The sequence below is a fragment of the Phoenix dactylifera genome, unplaced genomic scaffold (assembly GCF_009389715.1).
Source record: "Phoenix dactylifera cultivar Barhee BC4 unplaced genomic scaffold, palm_55x_up_171113_PBpolish2nd_filt_p 001468F, whole genome shotgun sequence".
Classification (NCBI taxonomy): domain Eukaryota; kingdom Viridiplantae; phylum Streptophyta; class Magnoliopsida; order Arecales; family Arecaceae; genus Phoenix; species Phoenix dactylifera.
In genome coordinates this window covers 5,872-23,485 of record NW_024068782.1, presented here as the reverse complement: position 1 = coordinate 23,485, position 17,614 = coordinate 5,872, and the positions used below count along the sequence as shown (strand labels likewise).

The window sequence follows — 17,614 nt, the reverse complement described above, 5'->3', positions numbered from 1 at the left end:
TTAAAGCACCACTTGGTAAGGGGCGGAACCAAGTTTTCTATGTGAGAACCAAGTTCTAATGCCATTATCAATATCATCTTGTATTAGATTATATGCATTTTTATTTAAAAATAATTAAATAATAATCAACTATCATGTTCAGATGGGCTTTAGGGATAAAAATAGTATTATTTCATTATACTGATAAACAACGACGATTGTTCATACTAAAATTTTGATAATTTCAAGAATTTTTGGGGGCATACGAGCAAGAGGCGCTGTTGCTTTGTGCTCTATTTTGGGCAACTAACCGAGTAGGGACGGCTCACAACTCTGGATGAGTTAAAACTGATTTTTTTTGGGGAAATTAATGTCCGGTCCATTTTTTGACTGGATTGTAATATTTAATCCCTCTTGAACATAACTTTAACAACCGGTCCATAACCATTTCCAATGCATAATAAATTTTCATGAAAAGACCATAATGCCCTTCACCCTCTTCATCTTCATTTTCCCTTTTTTTCTCCTGTTCTGAATCCTATTCCTTCCAACTTCCAAGCCATCCCGTAAGGTCTGCAAGTGCCCGTTCCGCTTCCGCATCATCGGCTCCGGCCTCCAGGCCAAGTGAGACTCCCTCTTCGCCGCTGTCTCCGCCGCGGCCTCCCTTGTCCTCGACCTCCACCTGTGCTTCTTCCCCACCGTCGCCGCCCGCGAGAGGATCCAGAGGAGAAAGGGTCTCGGCCGCGCTCCACCGGCCACATCGCCGAGCCATCGCCGGCCTCGGCACTCTTCCGGTGCCGCCAGCCTCGCGGGAGGAGGAGGGAGGAGAAGAAAGAAGAAAGAAGAAGGGGCATCGGAAAGAAGAGAAGAAAAAAGAAAAGAAAAAGAAAAGAAAAAAAAGAAAAGAAAAGAAAAGGAAAGAAAAATAAATAAATAAATGCATAAATGAGTGTGTGTGTGTATATGAATGAACGAATAAATAAATAAAATAATAAATAAATATATTTCAATAAAATAAAATAATAAATAATAAATAACTAAATAAATAAATAACAATCCGACACTCTTTTGGCGCTGCCGGCCTCGCAGGAGGAGAAGAAAGGAGGGAGGAGGAGAAGGAAGAAAGAAGAAGAAGCTTTGGGAAGAAGAGAAGAAAAAAGAAAAAAAAAAGAAAAGGAAACAAAAAGAAGAAAATAAAAAAAAATAAAAAAAGAAAAGAAAAAATATATATATAAAAAAATAAAGTTAACTCACTATTGCAATTAAGTTAGTAAGCTTGAACATAGTGCACACAGTAAAACTATCTCCGCGTGCCATTTTTCTCCATCTTGAAAATTCAGTTAGAAAACAATAACATATACTTAAATCTTGTATCACAGTTAGTACCTTATCTCAAACCTTTTTTGCTCCGTTTTTGCTCCATATTGGGAATTCAATGTGTACGACGTTTTTGTACCTCACCTCAAACCTTATACATCAATGCCGACATAACACCTTATTGTGTACAGTATTAATTTAACTGTATGTGTAGACAATTTATCTGTATGCCAAAATAATTAAATTGTGTGCAGAGTAGAATTTACTGTGTGCACGGTTAATATAACTGTGTTCTGGAGTAAAATAACAGTCTTGAAACATTTGTTTTAAATCTTATGCAATCTTCAGAAGGGTAAAATAGCGAGGGAAATAAGAACATATGCATACGGCACATAAATATAAGATGAGTGCATTTGCATTTGATAAGTTTTGATCAATGTTTAGACTGAAGTCAAGTAGAAATAGATCTTAGACTAATGTGTTGTAAAAGATGAATGTAAATATGTGCATTTTTATTTTTTGTGTAATAAAATAATAGATAATATGATTATGTTGATTTTGTTCAGATGATTGGCTTCCTTTTCTGCTTCTTGTCGTGCTCATTGCTGAAATATCTATCATGATGACTTATTATAGGTTCTGAAAGAGTTTCATAAACTGTGCCAGCACAGTTGTAATATGGTTATGAGGCCATAAACAGAAATATAAGCAGGACATGCTTAAATATCTATCACACTTTCAGAAAATCAGTGTGCCACTTGAATTTGTGTTCCTCCAATTTGGTAATTCTGTTTGGAAATTTGTTTAAAAACGAAGGCTGTACTCCAAATGGTTGATAATCGAAAGTAGGTACATAACTTTTCATTATCAACAGGCACCAAATTGACGATAAAGAGTACCGACAAATCTAACAACTAAAGTGTATCGGAGTTTGAGAAAATTTAGCGTGCCATTTTGCTCCATCTCCACATTTCAATTAGGTAACATAAACGTAGGCTTAAATCTTGTGCCAAAATAGTTCAAGTGCTTAAAAGCGTAACAGAGTTTCAGAAAAATGAGCGTGCCATTTTGGGAATTCAGTTAGGTCCCATTATCATTTTGGATATCAATAATTATAGTTCCAGAATTTCAGAAATTGCAGCATGCCATTTTCCTTAAAAGCGTATTGGAGTTTCAAAATCCTCTGTGTGCCATTTTTGGGAATTATTCCATGGAAGCAATAACAAATGCTTAAATCGTGTATTACAGTTTCAGATACTATTATTCCTATGCTTAAAAGTGTATCGGAGTTTCATAAAATTCGGCGTGCCATCTTATGCAACATTTTCTGAATATCACTTAACTGGGTGCACAGTTTAATTAACTATGTTCGCAGTAATTTATCTGTGTTCGGAAACAAAGAAACTGTGTGCAGAGTAGAACTTATTGTGTGCAATTGAAGTAACTGTGTTTCGGGGTAGAATAACAGTCTTCAAACTTTGCCAAACCTTCTATTCATCAAAATTAGGTGTTCACTATTTTATTAAGAGATGTAGCAATGTAGATTTAGTGTTTACTCCGTTTTAGTACCCCATCTCAAACCACTTTCAACAATTTCAGAATAATACTTAACTGTGTGCGCAGTTTTATTAACTGTGTTCGCAGTTAATTTAATTATGCTTTCCAACAAATAAACTGTGTGCATAGTTGAAATAACTATGTTCCGGGATAGAATAACGGTGTTCAAATATTACTAAACCTTCTACTCATCAAAAATAGGAGTTCACTGCTTCATTTTGGGATGTGCCAATCTAGATTGAGTGTTTATTCCCTTTTACAACCTCATCCCAACCACTTCTACAACAATTTCCTAATAACGTTTAACTGTGTGCACAGTTCTATTTACTGTATTCGCAGACAAAATAACTGTGTTCCGAAATAAATAAACTGTGTGTACAGTATCATAAACTGTGTGCACAGTTGAAATAACTGTGTTTCGGGGTAGAATAACGGTGATTAAACTTTGCCAAACCTTCTACTCATCAAAAATAGGAGTTCACTACTTCATTTTGGGATGTGCCAATCTAGATTTTGGCACGCTGCAATTTCTAAAATTCTGGAACTAACTGAATTTCCAAAATGACACGCTGCACACATTAAAGTTTACCGCAACAGTGTTGTAAGTGTGTGCCGGCACATAGTTTAGTCACTTTTTGAGAACCTACAAGTTATATTTCAGCATCCGAGCAATGAGCATGATAGCAAGTAGAAAATTTGGCCAATCATCTCAACATAATCAACATAATCTAATTTTCTATTTAAATGTTATATGACACAAAAAAATGCAAATGCACTCATCTTACAATCAACTTTTATAACACATAGAAAACTATCTCTTCCTACTTGATTACATTCCGTACATAGATATTTTCTTATTCTTGCTATTCTTGTAGGCAAGAAGCCATAAAATTTAGAGATCTTTGAGATCGGTTTGAAGTGGATGTGTCGTATGCATATGTTCTTATTTCCCTCGCTATTGTACCCTTGTGAAGATTGCATTGAATTTAAAACAAATGTTTCAAGACTGTTATTTTACCCCGAAACACAGTTATATTAACCGTGCACACCGTAAATTCTACTCTGTACACAATTTAATTATTTTGGCATACAGATAAATTGTCTGCGCACACAGTTAAATTAACTGTGCACACAGTAAGGTGTTATGCCGACATTGATGTATAAGGTTTGAGGTGAGATACTAAAACGTCGTACACACTGAATTTCTAATATGGAGCAAAAAAGGTTTGAGATGAGGTACTAACTGTGATACAAGATTTAAGCATATGTTATTGTTTTCTAATTGAATTCCCAAGATGGAGGAAAATGGCACGCAGAGATAGTTTTACTGTGTGCACTGTATTCAAGCTTACTAACTTAATTGTAATAGTGAGTTAACTTTATTTTTCTTTTCTTTTTTTTCTTTTCTTTTCTTTTCTTTTTCTTTTTTCTTTTTTCTTCTCTTCTTTCCGAAGCTTCTTCTTCTTTCTTTTTTCTTCTCTTCCCTCCTTTCTTCTCCTCTCGCGAGGCTGGCAACGCCGGAAGAGTGCCGGATCATTATTTATTTATTTAGTTATCTTAATTATTTGTTTATTTATTCATTCATTCATATATATATTTTTATTTATTTATGCATTTATTTATTTATTTATTCATATATTAATTTTTTTTTCCTTTTTTCTTTTCTTTTTCTTTTCTTTTTTCTTCTCTTCTTTCCGATGCCTCTTCTTCTTTCTTCTTTCTTCTCCTCCCGCAAGGCCGGCGGCGCTGAAAGAGTGCCGAGGCCGGCGGTGGCTCGGTGACATGGCCGGTGGAGCACGGCCGAGACCCTTTCTCCTCCGGATCATCTCGCGGGCGGCGATGGTGGAGAGGAAGCGCGGGTGGAGGTCGAGTTCAAGGGAGGCGGCGGTGGAGACGGCGGCGGAGAGGAAGTCGAACCTGGCCTGGAGGTCGGAGATCTGGTAGGCGGTGGCCAAGTGGGCGGAGGTTGCGGAGAGGAGGGCAAAGACGAGGGAAGCGAGGAGGTCGGGAGTGAGGGGGTGCGGGAGGAGGAGGGCGGCGGCGACGAGGAGGAAGATTAGGAGTGAGGCGGCGAACTGGAGCGCGCTGAGGCGGTGGACGGGGGAGCGGTCATCGGCCACGGCGGGGGATAGGAAGGCATAATGGGGGAAGAAGAAGGTGAGTTTCAGTTTGGGGAGAAAAACTGGGTACTTTGAGGAGGGGTATTTTCGTCTCATAAAAATACTCTCAAGGATCGGGAATTAAACATACTAAAATTATTGGACTAGTTGTTATAAGACTAGTCAACAGGGATTTATTGTTATACTAGGGTGGGGAATTAATTTTTTTTGTATTCTTATACGTAAGCCCCCCATGATATAAAAATTAGAGATAGGTTCCGTCTTCTGTCGTGGCGTTAGATGTCAATTCACCTCTATCGAAGTACTGGAGGAGTTAAAACTTAAAACTGAATTGTTGCACTCTAACATTTAAGCCCTCTGTGATATAAAAATCAGAAATAAGGTTCCTCAGTGTATGATGCCCGATATCAACGGCACCGAACCTGCGATGGCTCCGGCTCCGGCTCTCGCCTCTCTCTCTCTCGCTCTCTCTCGCTCTCTCTGAACCCTTGACTCCCCACCGTCAATCTCTCTGAGGGCCCGAGCCGCGCCCTCCTCTCTCTCTCTCTCTCTCTCTCTCTCTCTCTCTCTCTCTCTCTCAAAGCTCATCCAGCGCTTCTCTCTATGCGATCCCAAATCTGCTCAGCGAGGGTAGTTTGAAACCCTTTTCCGCTCATCTGGATTCGATCTGCTCCTCTTTTCGTGAGGAATCTTCGAAATTTTTTGGGAAATTTTACTCGCAGGTATAGAAAATTTCTTTTTCCTGACCCTGATTTGTTGGAATGCAAGGGATCTGGTGTTCTTGTGTTTTTCTTTAGTTTTTAGTAGCTACTGCGATAAATCCCCTAACATATTTATTTATCTCCCTTAAAAATCAGCTAATTAATCCTAATTAATCCTCAAAATTTTCATCTTTTCCCCTCGCGATTGATGTAATCTCAATGCTTGGTGAGTTGTCTGTGATTCGCATAATCATATACATGGATTAATTGGAGATTCTCATTAATGCCCGGCCCTTGTTCTCCTTCGCAGTTCCACTGGGAAGTGTAACCACTAGTATATGGACATGCAATGCCAACATAAGGCCCAATGGCTGATGATATTTGGCCTCTTCTTCCTCTTGATCTTAACCAGCAATTGGGCATGTCATGCCGCTGCTTTGTCTTCTGACCAGGTTAGCATGAAAACTTATGATTTGCATTATGGGCTGCACCTGAGTCTCCTAACATTGTTTTGTATTGTTTTTATTATAATTAGGTAAGATAATAATTTTGGCAAAGAACTTGTCTTTGAGTGCTGTCTTGCAGGAAATATATGCTGTCTTTTTATTCATTGTATCTTTTTTGCTATATAATTTTGGTCATATAATTATCTTTTTATCATTATTTTTGGTCATTGCTTTTTATTATACATTATTAATATTTATATTTCCATATACTAAATTTAATGTCAGGTGAGCAATGTGGGAAGCGATGATGGGAGAATCTTTGGCTGTTTGCCATGCTCTCAAGCTTACCTTGCCAGCTCTTATTATGATCACTGCAATAGCCTGCTTGAATCAGATTTTCATGATTTTTTAGCTTAAGGATTTGGTACAGGTGACTTGTGTAGAGGGCTGGCTAATGATATGAATGTGCTTGGACTTGCAGACCTGCACCGACATCTGAGCGGTGAAGGTTCTCATCGACATGTGGTTTCCGCCTTGAGATTTGTTAACCGATCAGATGCTATGAAGTGGCTTGATTCTCACTCTTGTGAAGCAGTGATTATTGAAAGGCTTCCAATTGGAGCCTTTGCAGATCCATTTGAGCTACAACATCTCGTCCACTGTAGAGGTGGAAAGCTTATCATATTCTAGCAGCAAAGCCAATTGATTTACTCCTTTGTTAAGTGTTGATAAGTTCCCTCCCCTGCAGCCTTTCTTGATGCTATCGTTTTTGGAGACTCGAATCTGGAATTACCCTCTGCTCTGTCCAACAAATCAATTGATATTAGGAATGACTTGTTGGAGAACTATGAAACTGTTATTCAGTTACCGCTGCATGCTAGATATCCGGTGAGTTTAAGAAGAAAACAAATAAGTTGCGGCACATTACTTTGGAGTGTTTCATGTTATTTAAGACTTTGTTTGTATAGTTTTGGTGGTTGTATGCTAAAACTAGCATTTTATATAATTAAAATTTATAAGTTTAATTGGTAAATTGTTTAGCAGATGCATATAATGTACATATCAAACTTAAACTATTCAATGTTTGTTTCATTCGACAACTAGGAAGCTCTCAATGCCAAATGTGTCGAGTTTTTTTCGTCATCATTTCGTGTACAACTAATGAACTTCTTAACTTAATTGTATGCATATAGTTGGAGAATATGATATTTCTTCTGTATAAAAGGCATGCTTATTATTGTTCTGATGGTGTGTTGTATTGAATTTTCAATACTAGTCGGAGAATTGTCTCAAGTCCAATCATTGATATATTGTAATATGGGCTACTATTGAAGCCTTGGGTTGTAAGATGCCAAAGGATAACAGAAACTAGAAAAATTATACATGAAGTCTATTATCAACCTTCATGCAATGGTTAGCATCATAAAGATGAAGCAAAAAATTTTGTTTCAATCAAATATATAAAATGTGATCAGAGGCCCATGGGAAGGGTGGTTGGGAGTGTATGTCCTCATATCGTGAAGCAGAGAAATAAAGTCCGACTTTTTGAGGAGTGAGACAGAAAAGCTACAAATTTAGATCCCATGGTGTCCCCCATGTAAAGATTTTTGAATCATTCTAAACTTGATTTAGATCTCCACAGGGCCCCCTTACCCATCTTAAAACTGGAATATGAATCCATCTTATTTATTAAGGAAATACCAAACTGACATAGGGGAAACGGGTCGAGGCGAGCACGTCGCCTTCGATGAAGGATGGAAAGGGAAGAGAAAGCACATTGCTCTCTTGCTTGACGTAGAGAAAGCGGGTCGAGGCGAGCACGTCGCCAGGATGGAAGAGGAAGAGCAAGCACGTTGCTCTCTTGCGATCGCACCAATAGAGAACTTATGGAACAATTTTATTACTCCAAACTTCAATGATTCCAATACAAGGGAGTGGGGCCTTTATATAATAAGGGCGAGCCACACATACGTAGGAAAAACAAGAAAAATAAAGCAAATTGTAGAGCAATAATTCTATAAATGTTGAAAAGATTCGATGGGTTGGCTAAAGCAAAAATCCTGATTCGATGAGTTGGCTGAAGCAAAAAATTTTAGGGTAATAATTCTAAAAAAATGCTGAAAAGATTCGATGGGTTGGCTGAAGCAAAAATCTTAGAGCAATAATTCTAAAAAAATGCTGAAAAAATTTAATGGGTTGGTTGGCCTTTTCTTCTTAGGTTGGATTCTCTAAAATAGGTGCAATTGAAATCGCGGATAGAAGATTTAGAGTGGACGTCTTGGTTGGCCTTTCCTTCTTTGGTTGGATTCTTCAAACTAGGTGCGGCTGAGATCGCGGGTAGGAGATTTGGAGTTCACGCCTTGGTTGGCCTTTTTTTTTTTAGCTGGATTCTCCAAACTAGATGCGGCTGAGATCGCGGGTAGGAGATTTGAAGTGGTCGCCTGCGTCAGGGCCTCCCTCCTGTGAAGAACTTGACCCCAAGTTTAATTGAGTGATGTTTGATCCGTGGTACTTGTATAAGTCCTTCACATTAAATGTTCAGGAGATATGCAAATCATTAGGAAGGTCCACGATGCAGACGTTGTCGTTGATTTTGCGGAGACTTTTGCAGAGTGCAATCTTTTTTGGCTTCATCTTGTTGTAGGTGCCCGCTGGGAAGCCTTCCTTTCGTAGGTATGCCATGACGAGATCACCTTCATTAAAAGTTTTAATTCATCGATGCTGATTTGCGTCGTGCTTGTATTTGGCATTTGCCTCCTCGATCTTTTCCTTCACCTCAGAGTGCATGGTGGAGAGCTTTTCAATCATATGGTTAGCGGAGACGTTCATCCTTGGGAGTTTTGGGAGGAGAACCAAATTGAGAGTATAAGTTGGCACGCGACCATACACGATCTCAAAAGGAGTCTTTATGGTCGATCTGTTAAGCATGTTGTATGCGAACTCTGCTTGGGCTTGTGCTAGGTCCCACTGCTTTGGCCTCTCTCCTACAATACAATGGAGGATGTTACCTAGGGTTCGGTTGGTGACCTCCGTTTGACCATCTGTCTGTAGGTGGCACGTGCTTCTATACTGGAGGGTGGTGTCGAGTCGTCGCCACAGTGTCCTCTAGAAATGGCTGAGAAACTTACTATCTCGATCAAACGTGATTGTTTTGGAAACTTCATGCAGGCGAACTTCACGGAAGAAGAGGTTGGCGATGTTAACTGCATCTACCGTCTTCTTGCATGGGATGAAATGACCCATCTTAGAGAATCTATCGACGACGACGAAGATGGAGTCCATGCCTCTTTGGGTTCTTGGTAGTCCGAGGACGAAGTCCATGGATATGTCTTTTCACGGGGCATTCGGGATGGGAAGCGGGGTGTAGAGCCCCGTATTTTGTGACTGGCCCTTTGATGTTTGGCAGATGTAGCAGCGGCGCACGAATTTGCCGACGTCCTTCCTAAGCTGAGGCCAGTAGTATTTTTCTTCCACGAGGGTGATGAATTTGTCTTGGCCAAGGTGACCACCGAGACCTCCGCAATGTAGCTCCCGAATGAGATGCTCTCAAAGTGAACTCTAGGAATACAGAGTTGGTTGCCTTTGAAGAGGCAGCCCTCTTGGATGTGGAAGCCGCCTTCCCCCGTTTGTTTTGATGTGCACTCTTTCCAGACCTCCTGAAAGTCTTCATCCTCAGCGTGGAGGTCTTTAAGGAAGTCGAAGCCTACAACCTCAGTTCGCATGGTGACCAGCAAGTCAGCTCTTTGACTAAGAGCGTCAGCGACTTTATTCAAGTGACCGGCCTTATGTTTGATAACATAAGTGAACTTCTAGAGTGTGGCGATCCATCGGGCGTGCATCCAATTGGTGTTCTTCGAGCTATCGAGGAACTTAAGGGTTTGATGGTCGGTATGTAGTAGGAACTTCCTCTGGAAGAGGTAGTGCTCCCAATGCTTCAAGGCTCGGACCACCGCATACAGCTCGAGTTCGTACGTGGACCACTTCTTTCTTGCTTCACTAAGCTTTTCACTATAGAAGGCCACGAGTCTCGATTCTTGGGAAAGGACTGCGCCAATGCCTACTCCAGAGGCATCGCAATCCACTTTGAAGAGTTTCTCAAAGTTGGGCAGGGCCAACACCGGAGCAGTTGTCAATTTTTTTTGGATAGAGTTGAAGCTTTGTTCGACCTCATCGGTCCACTGGAACCTTCCTTTTTTCATGTAGTCTGTTAGTGAGGCGGCAATGCTGTTGAAGTTGCGCAAGAATCGTCGATAGAAGGTTGCTAAGCCATGGAAACTTCGCATCTCCGTTGCATTCTTTGGGGTAGGCCATTCTCGGATGGATCGTACCTTCTCGTCGTCAATGCGGATGCCATTGCTGCTCACACATAGCCCAAGAACACCAGGCTAGATGTCATGAAGCTGCATTTTTTGAGATTGAGGAAAAGTTGAGCTTCTCAGAGTGCGGTAAAGACGTGCCGTAGGTGCTTGAGATGGTCCTCCTTCGTCTGGCTATACACAAGGATGTCGTCGAAGTAAACAACTGGGAACTTGCCAGAGAAGGATTCGAGTACCTGGTTCATCAGGCGCATAAAGGTACTCGGAGCATTTGAGAGTCCGAATGGCATCACGAGCCACTCGTAGAGGCCTTCCATCGTTTTGAAAGCTGTCTTCCATTCATCTCCAGGACGGATTCGTATCTGGTGGTAGCCGCTCTTGAGATCGATCTTGGAGAAGATCTTGGCACCTTCTAGCATATCAAGCATGTTGTTTAGGCAGAGGATGGGGAAGCGGTACTTGATGGTGATTTTGTTGATGGCGCGATTGTCGATGTACATCCTCCAGCTTCCGTTCTTTTTGGGGGTCAACAGCGTTGGTACCGCATAAGGGCTCATCTTTCGCGAACTAGTCCCTTGCGGATCAAATCCTCCATCAAGTTTTCCAGGATCTCATGCTCCTTGTGGCTCATCTGGTAGTATCAAAGGTTTGGGAGGCTAGCACCGGGTATGAGATCGATTTGGTGCTGAATGTCTCGCATGGGAGGAAGGCCGTCAAGTAACTCCTCGGGCATGATGTCCTTGAAGTCTTGGAGTAGGGGGTACACATCTATTGGAAACTCTACTGGTTTGGCCTCCTCTCCGTTGATCACAAGGGCATAGATTTCTCCAGTGTCTTTTAGATCACTTTCAAAATTATTAGTAACTAAGAAGGATCGTCTCTCTGTTGGGAATTGTGTTCTGAAAGACAATTGTCAGCCTGTTGATGATTGAATTATATATGAATTAATGAAATTAATAAAAGTTATTTGGCAATGTTTCATTACATATTTTGCATTTTCGTGAACTCAAGTAATGTAATGAAGTCCTTAGGATTCCATTAAACAATAAAGGAGGATTTATCTACGAGTCCTTAAACTAGTTCGCGACCAAACGATATGCTATCACTAGGACAATAGCATTATCAAGAATAGGTCGTTGTGTGCCATATACGTTGGTTGTCCTTTTAACCAAGGAGTGTAGAGACACTGATATGTCACACAGGTGAAGTATAGGAGTACACTTCACTGAACGTGATCAATTCCGGAACGTTCTGCTGTCAAGAGATGTTCCGAGTGGATATGGATATAAGTATCCGTTAGACCTGAGATCATCACGGTGACTTGTAAGCAACTCACTGTACTTTGATACCAGACTATCTGAATTTCTAATTTAGTGATGGAAGGCTACTGGGTGCAGTCAAGTACTTGCGAAGTCGGTACGTGAGTCAAGATGGAATTGACCCCTCCTGGTGACAAGAGATAATGCCCTTGTGTTTAATTTAGCAAAATCTTGGTCAGGGTAATCCTTGTGAGGAGTCACAGAATTTGTAAAGTTGAAACATATTTTGGATGCACTGATTAAAGAGTTGACAGAACTCTGAAGTCATCCTAGGCATTTGGAGTCATAGGGATTAATTATACGGTAACCATAGTCCAAGGGTTCCAGAATATTGCTTTGCAATTATTCGGCCTATCCGGACGTCGGGTACCATTGCTAGATAGTCACTTCAATTAGTACAGAAAGTCGTTCTTGTGCTACCGACTTAGGTTCGAACCTATGGGGTCATACGCATAGAAGTTTCTAGGTTGATTAATGGCTGATCGACGATTAAGAATCGTTCAGAGGTACATTGGTCAATTCGATTGACAAATTACCCTAAGCAAAAGTTGTAGTAAGTAATTATTGAATTATTGAAAGATTAATTAGCAATTAGATTGCTAATGAACTCAATTGATTGAATGATTGAGCTTAGGTTAAGCAAAATTGAATAAGATTCAATTTGGACTATATCAGGGTTTGACCTAATTGGATTGGGTTCGATCCGAGTTGATTAGGCTCGTCCCAATTAATCAGACTTGACCCAATTAGATTGAGCTTGACCCGAGCCTACAAAAGTCCTTATTTGATAAGGATTCTAAGTTCAAAAATTCAGAAATTGATAAGAAGAAGAATCTCTAAATTTTAGGACCCTATCTTTCTTTCTTGGAGAAGAAAGACACCTCATCCTTATTCCTAAAATTAGTGGCACCTCTCCTTTTTATTTTTGGCCAATTTTTGATGTGAGGAAAGAGAAGGCATGGGGCTATTTTCTTAATAAATATGGCACCTCAAACCTTCCTAAAGAGATTAGGATGAAATCCCTAATTTGTAGGGATGTATGGCGCAAGAAAGGATGGTGGCGTGCGGCTGAAGTTGGGGTGCATGAACCCCTAATTTTTAGGGATTCAAAGCGCACCAAAAAGAGGGATAATCATCTCCTCTTAGCTGCCGAATTCCACAATTTTTTTGGGATTTTTATCAGCCAAAATTCATTGGCTAAATGAGGTGTGAGGCGTGGGGGTCTTTTGGCTATAAAAGGACCCCCATGCCTAGGGTTTGGGAGTGAGAATTTTTTGAGAGACTTAGAGGTTCTAAAAAATTCTGAAACCAGCAGCCACCCCTCTTCTTCCTCTCCTTCATCTCCATCCTTCCTCCTCTCGAAGAAAAATCAAAGGTTGAGTGCTTCGAAGGAAAAAGGATCAGCCATTGCAGCACTTCTGCGCGAGCTAGCACTCCCGCGGAGGAAGATCTTCCTAGAGCTTCGCATGAACTATTCGTAGAGGCCGGACGTGTGTGCGGCTACACAAGGTGATCAAGGCATCATCAAAGTCCTCAAAGTAAAAAGGTATCAGATCTGATCTTATTAGAAATTAGGATTAGAAATCAACTAGATTGCTGAAATTCTGCATGAATACATGTTAGACATAGAATCATGCATACTTGTTTAGGATAAATATTTAAAATTCTGGATCTATTTTTGTTGTAGAGATATGATCTCTACCATGCATAGGAATTAAATAGTTTAATTCATGCTTCCGCTGTAAAATTTTTCAAAATATATGCATGCGAACACTAGGGTTTCCAACACCCTCTACTCGAGAAGGCTTGGGACGAGTTTCTTCTCGCATAGGTCCAAGTACAACCTTATGCCCATTTTTGGTGAAGGCATAAGTATTGCCTCGACTCCTATGGATGGCATTCACATCGAACTGTTGGGAACCCGCCCATGCCGCAGAAAATCAAAAAAAATTCAGATGGCAGCGGAAGAGGCATGCGCGGGATCACACGTTCATCCCATGAACGTTGTTCAAAAACCGTTCGTAGATAGATTAGAATTAAAAACTTTTAACTACATTAGGCAGATTAGATCTTCACCTTGTGCGGGTAGATGATCACCGCAAACTGAAGTTCGTGGTTTAGGATGAGGGTTCGCTTGAAGCAGCACAAGCGTCCGGCCTCTACGGGTATCCACACGAAGTAGAGGACCGATCAAGGCTTCCTTGTCTCCCCGGGGTGCTAGCTCCCTTGCAGAGACTTCTTTTGATGGCTGATTTCTTTCCTTTTAATCAACTCTTGATTATGCTTGGAAGGAGGAAGAAGAAGAAAGGATCTTTTGAGAAGAACCAAAGGCTGGATGCAGCCTTTTCTTTCCTCTGCGTTGGAAGAAGAAAGGGAGGAGGGAGGAGGTCCGCCAACACCTCTCTTTTGCTTCCTTTGCTTGCGGCTGAAGACCAAGGAGAAGGAGGAGGAGGCCACGGCTGGAAGAAAGGGGATTCAATGCCCTAGGGTGCCGCCAAGGCCTCCTTTTATAAAGGCATGAAGGGCTCCTACAAACTAGGAGCCCTTGATTCCTTTCCAAGAGGGGCGCCGGCCCCTCTTGTGTTGCCGCACCAAGGAGGAAAAAGGCCCCTCCCTCAGCCCCTCCCTCTTGGTTAGCCCTAATCCTCCTCTAAGGAGGATTGGGATGCCTTAATGTGGCTAAGCCCTAATCTAATTAGGCTTAGTCCAAGGGTAAACCAATTTTGGGTTTAATCTAGGTAAGTCCTAATCCAATTAGAACTTAAATCAATTTTGACTCAATTGAACTCTTCAATCCTAATCCAATTAGGAGTCTTGTTAATTCATTAGATTAATAATTAATTAGGACTTAACAAATCCTAATCCAATTAGGACTTATTTAATTTTAGTCCTAATCCAATTAGGACATTAATTTGAATCTGAAGTCCTAATCCGATTAGGACTCTGGGAATCCTACTCCAAGTAGGAATCCAAATTTAATTCAAAACTCCTAATCTAATTAGGATTGTAGGAATCCTACTCCAAGTAGGAATCCCAGTCCTACTCAAAATAGGACTCCCAGTCCTAATCTAATTAGGACTGCAGGAATCCTACTCTAAGTAGGATTTGTATTTAAGTCCAATTAATTAATCCCCTTTGTTCCTTCTTCTATTGATTATCAATCGAATTGATTACTCGTGATTCATAATCACTTTTCAACCATCGGATCGGTCAATACTTCTAGTGTGTGACCCCATAGGTTCTATTCTGACTGGTAGTGAGATATATTGCGATCTTTATCACAATATCATTGAAAACTCCTTTCAATGGGTTAGAACGATTCCAAATCTACTCATTAGGGTTTATCGAACATCGAGATAATCCCTGTGAGTCTCACTATCCACCAGTGACACCTAGCAGCATGTAGTGGCTACCCAGCAGAATGGAATGATGAACTTCTAGGTGCAGTTATCGTATGATACAGTCCTTCTACCGTAGATCCCTACAGGACGGAGGTCATGGACAACTCGTCAAACCCCATCGTCTGTCATATGTCAAGATTTATTCGACTTAAGTTCGAGAGTGGAAAACTCTTTCTCCACTGTGCATACTGCCCCGGCCGAGGTCTTACGAACTCAGTCTTATAAATCACATAGGATCTCTCCTTATCTACCAAGGTCGATAGATTCCATATAGGTGCATACCCTACTCCTACAGTGAACCTATTGCAGCCAATCTACACTGCATGGACCCGTATGTCTAGAGACCATGTATACGTGCAGTCAAACTACAATAACCTCACTGTGAGTAGCCGAAGCACCGCAGGTCAAAGGACCAGTCACACTACTGCAACATCAAGCAAGTCACTGACGAGTGGATAGACATCCAAGTGACTTCTTGTCTTGGTCACGCTCAGTACCCTTGTTCTTAACAAGCATCTGCACTATTACTTCAGTGTCGCCACACTGTGGATTCGAGTCTCGTCCATCCATAAGGAAAGCAATGTGTGCATTGATCGGATCGATCACCGTCCTCGTGATGATCCATTGATCAGGAGCATTCAGAAATTAATCACCAATGATGCATGGCTCAAATTCTTAACTCTTAAGAATATGCATCATCATCTTATTAATTCTTGGACGATTCATAGATACATAAACAATATGAATGAAAAAGATGCCTTTTATTTATTCAATAATAAATAGTCAAGTACAAAATTATGTCCATAGAATTAACAATGTGTCAGCCATATTGGCTTCTAGGGCATACATCTAACAATCTCCCACTTGCACTAAAGCCAATTGGTCATATATTTTAGTCCCATCTTCTCAAGGTGGGCTTCAGTCTTTTGCTGACTCAGCTGCTTAGTGAATGTGTCTGCCACGTTGTCTGCAGAGTCTACTCTCTGCACCTCGACATACTTCTTCTCAACATAGTCGCGTATGAGGTGGAAGCGCCGCTCTATGTGCTTGAACTTCTGATGAGACCTTGGCTCCTTAGCAAGAGCTATGGCGCCATTATTATCGCAGTAGAGTGTTATGGCATCTGATGTCATCACGTCCAACTCTGCAATGAATTTCTTGAACCAGAAGCCTTCTTTAGCAGCTTCAGAGGCGGCGATGTGTTCAGCTTCCATAGTAGAATCAGCAATAATCGGTTGTTTAGAACTTTTCCAATTCACCGTACCACCATTGCACAAGAACACATATCCAGATGTTGACTTCCTATCATCGACATCAGTCATGAAGTCTGAATCTGTGTACCCTTCTACCTTTAACTCTGATGATCCTCCAAAGACCAAGAATAAATCTTTAGTTCTTCTCAAGTACTTAAGAATATTCTTCACAGCTGTCCAGTATTCTTCACCTGGATTCGACTGATATCTGTTTGTGACACTCACAGCTAGGGCTATATCAGGTCGTGTACATAGCATGGCATACATGAGGCTCCCTATTGCCGATGCATAAGAAATCTTGCTCATGCGTTGAATCTCTTCAGATGTGTTGGGGCACATCTTCTTGGAGAGATGAATTCCATGCCTTAGGGGTAAGAGACCCCTTTTAGAGTTTTCCATGCTGAACCTTTTCAGCACTTCCTCTATGTACATCTTCTATGATAGGCCAAGCATCCTTTTAGATCTATCTCTATAGACCTTTATCCCCAAAATATAGGATGCTTCCCCAAGGTCTTTCATGGAGAACTCTTTTGACAACCAAACCTTGACCGAGGTTAGCATGGGAATATCATTTCCTATCAGGAGGATGTCGTCCACGTACAGTACGAGAAACACGACAGCACTCCCACTAACCTTCTTATAGACACACGGTTCCTCTTCGTTCTTGATGAAATCAAACGTTTTGATTGCATCATTGAAACGAGTGTTCCAACTCCGAGATACTTGCTTTAGTCCATAAATAGACCTTTGCAGCTTGCAGACCTTGTGATCTCCATCACTGGAAGTGAAACCCAAGGGCTGCTCCATGTAGATATCTTCATCAAGATATCCATTCAGGAAAGCTGTTTTCACATCCATCTGCCAAATTTCATAATCATGAAATGCTGCAATGGCAAACAATGTTCGGATGGATTTCAGCATGGCTATAGGTGAAAAGGTTTCCTGATGGTCAATGCATTCGCGCTGACTATACCCTTTTGCCACCAGCCTTGCCTTATAGGTCTCTACCTTTCCATCCGAACCTATCTTTCTTTTGTAGATCCATTTGTATCCAATAGGTACAATACCTTCTGGTGGATCCACTAAAGTCCAGACTTGGTTGGAATGCATGGAGTCTAACTCTGACTTCATAGCTTCCAACTATTTCTCGGAATCGATATCTGATATCGCCTCGTTGTAGGTTTTGGGATCCTCTATGTGTTCCC

The 17,614-nt window shown here is 41.0% G+C and overlaps 1 long non-coding RNA gene across 3 annotated transcripts; it reads left to right on the top strand.

Annotated features, from left to right (window-relative positions):
- The first annotated feature begins 5,378 nt into the window (after positions 1-5,378).
- On the top strand, positions 5,379-7,631 carry LOC103697624. Of its 3 annotated transcripts, none has more exons than XR_005509920.1 (4): positions 5,379-5,695; positions 5,985-6,126; positions 6,406-7,008; positions 7,165-7,631. It is a non-coding gene; the product is annotated as an uncharacterized LOC103697624 (long non-coding RNA). The 3 variants fall into 3 exon arrangements; XR_003383591.2 differs by lacking the exon at positions 7,165-7,631 and having other exon boundaries at positions 6,406-6,787; positions 6,869-7,153; XR_005509919.1 differs by lacking the exon at positions 7,165-7,631 and having other exon boundaries at positions 6,406-7,153.
- The last annotated feature ends 9,983 nt before the right edge of the window (positions 7,632-17,614 follow it).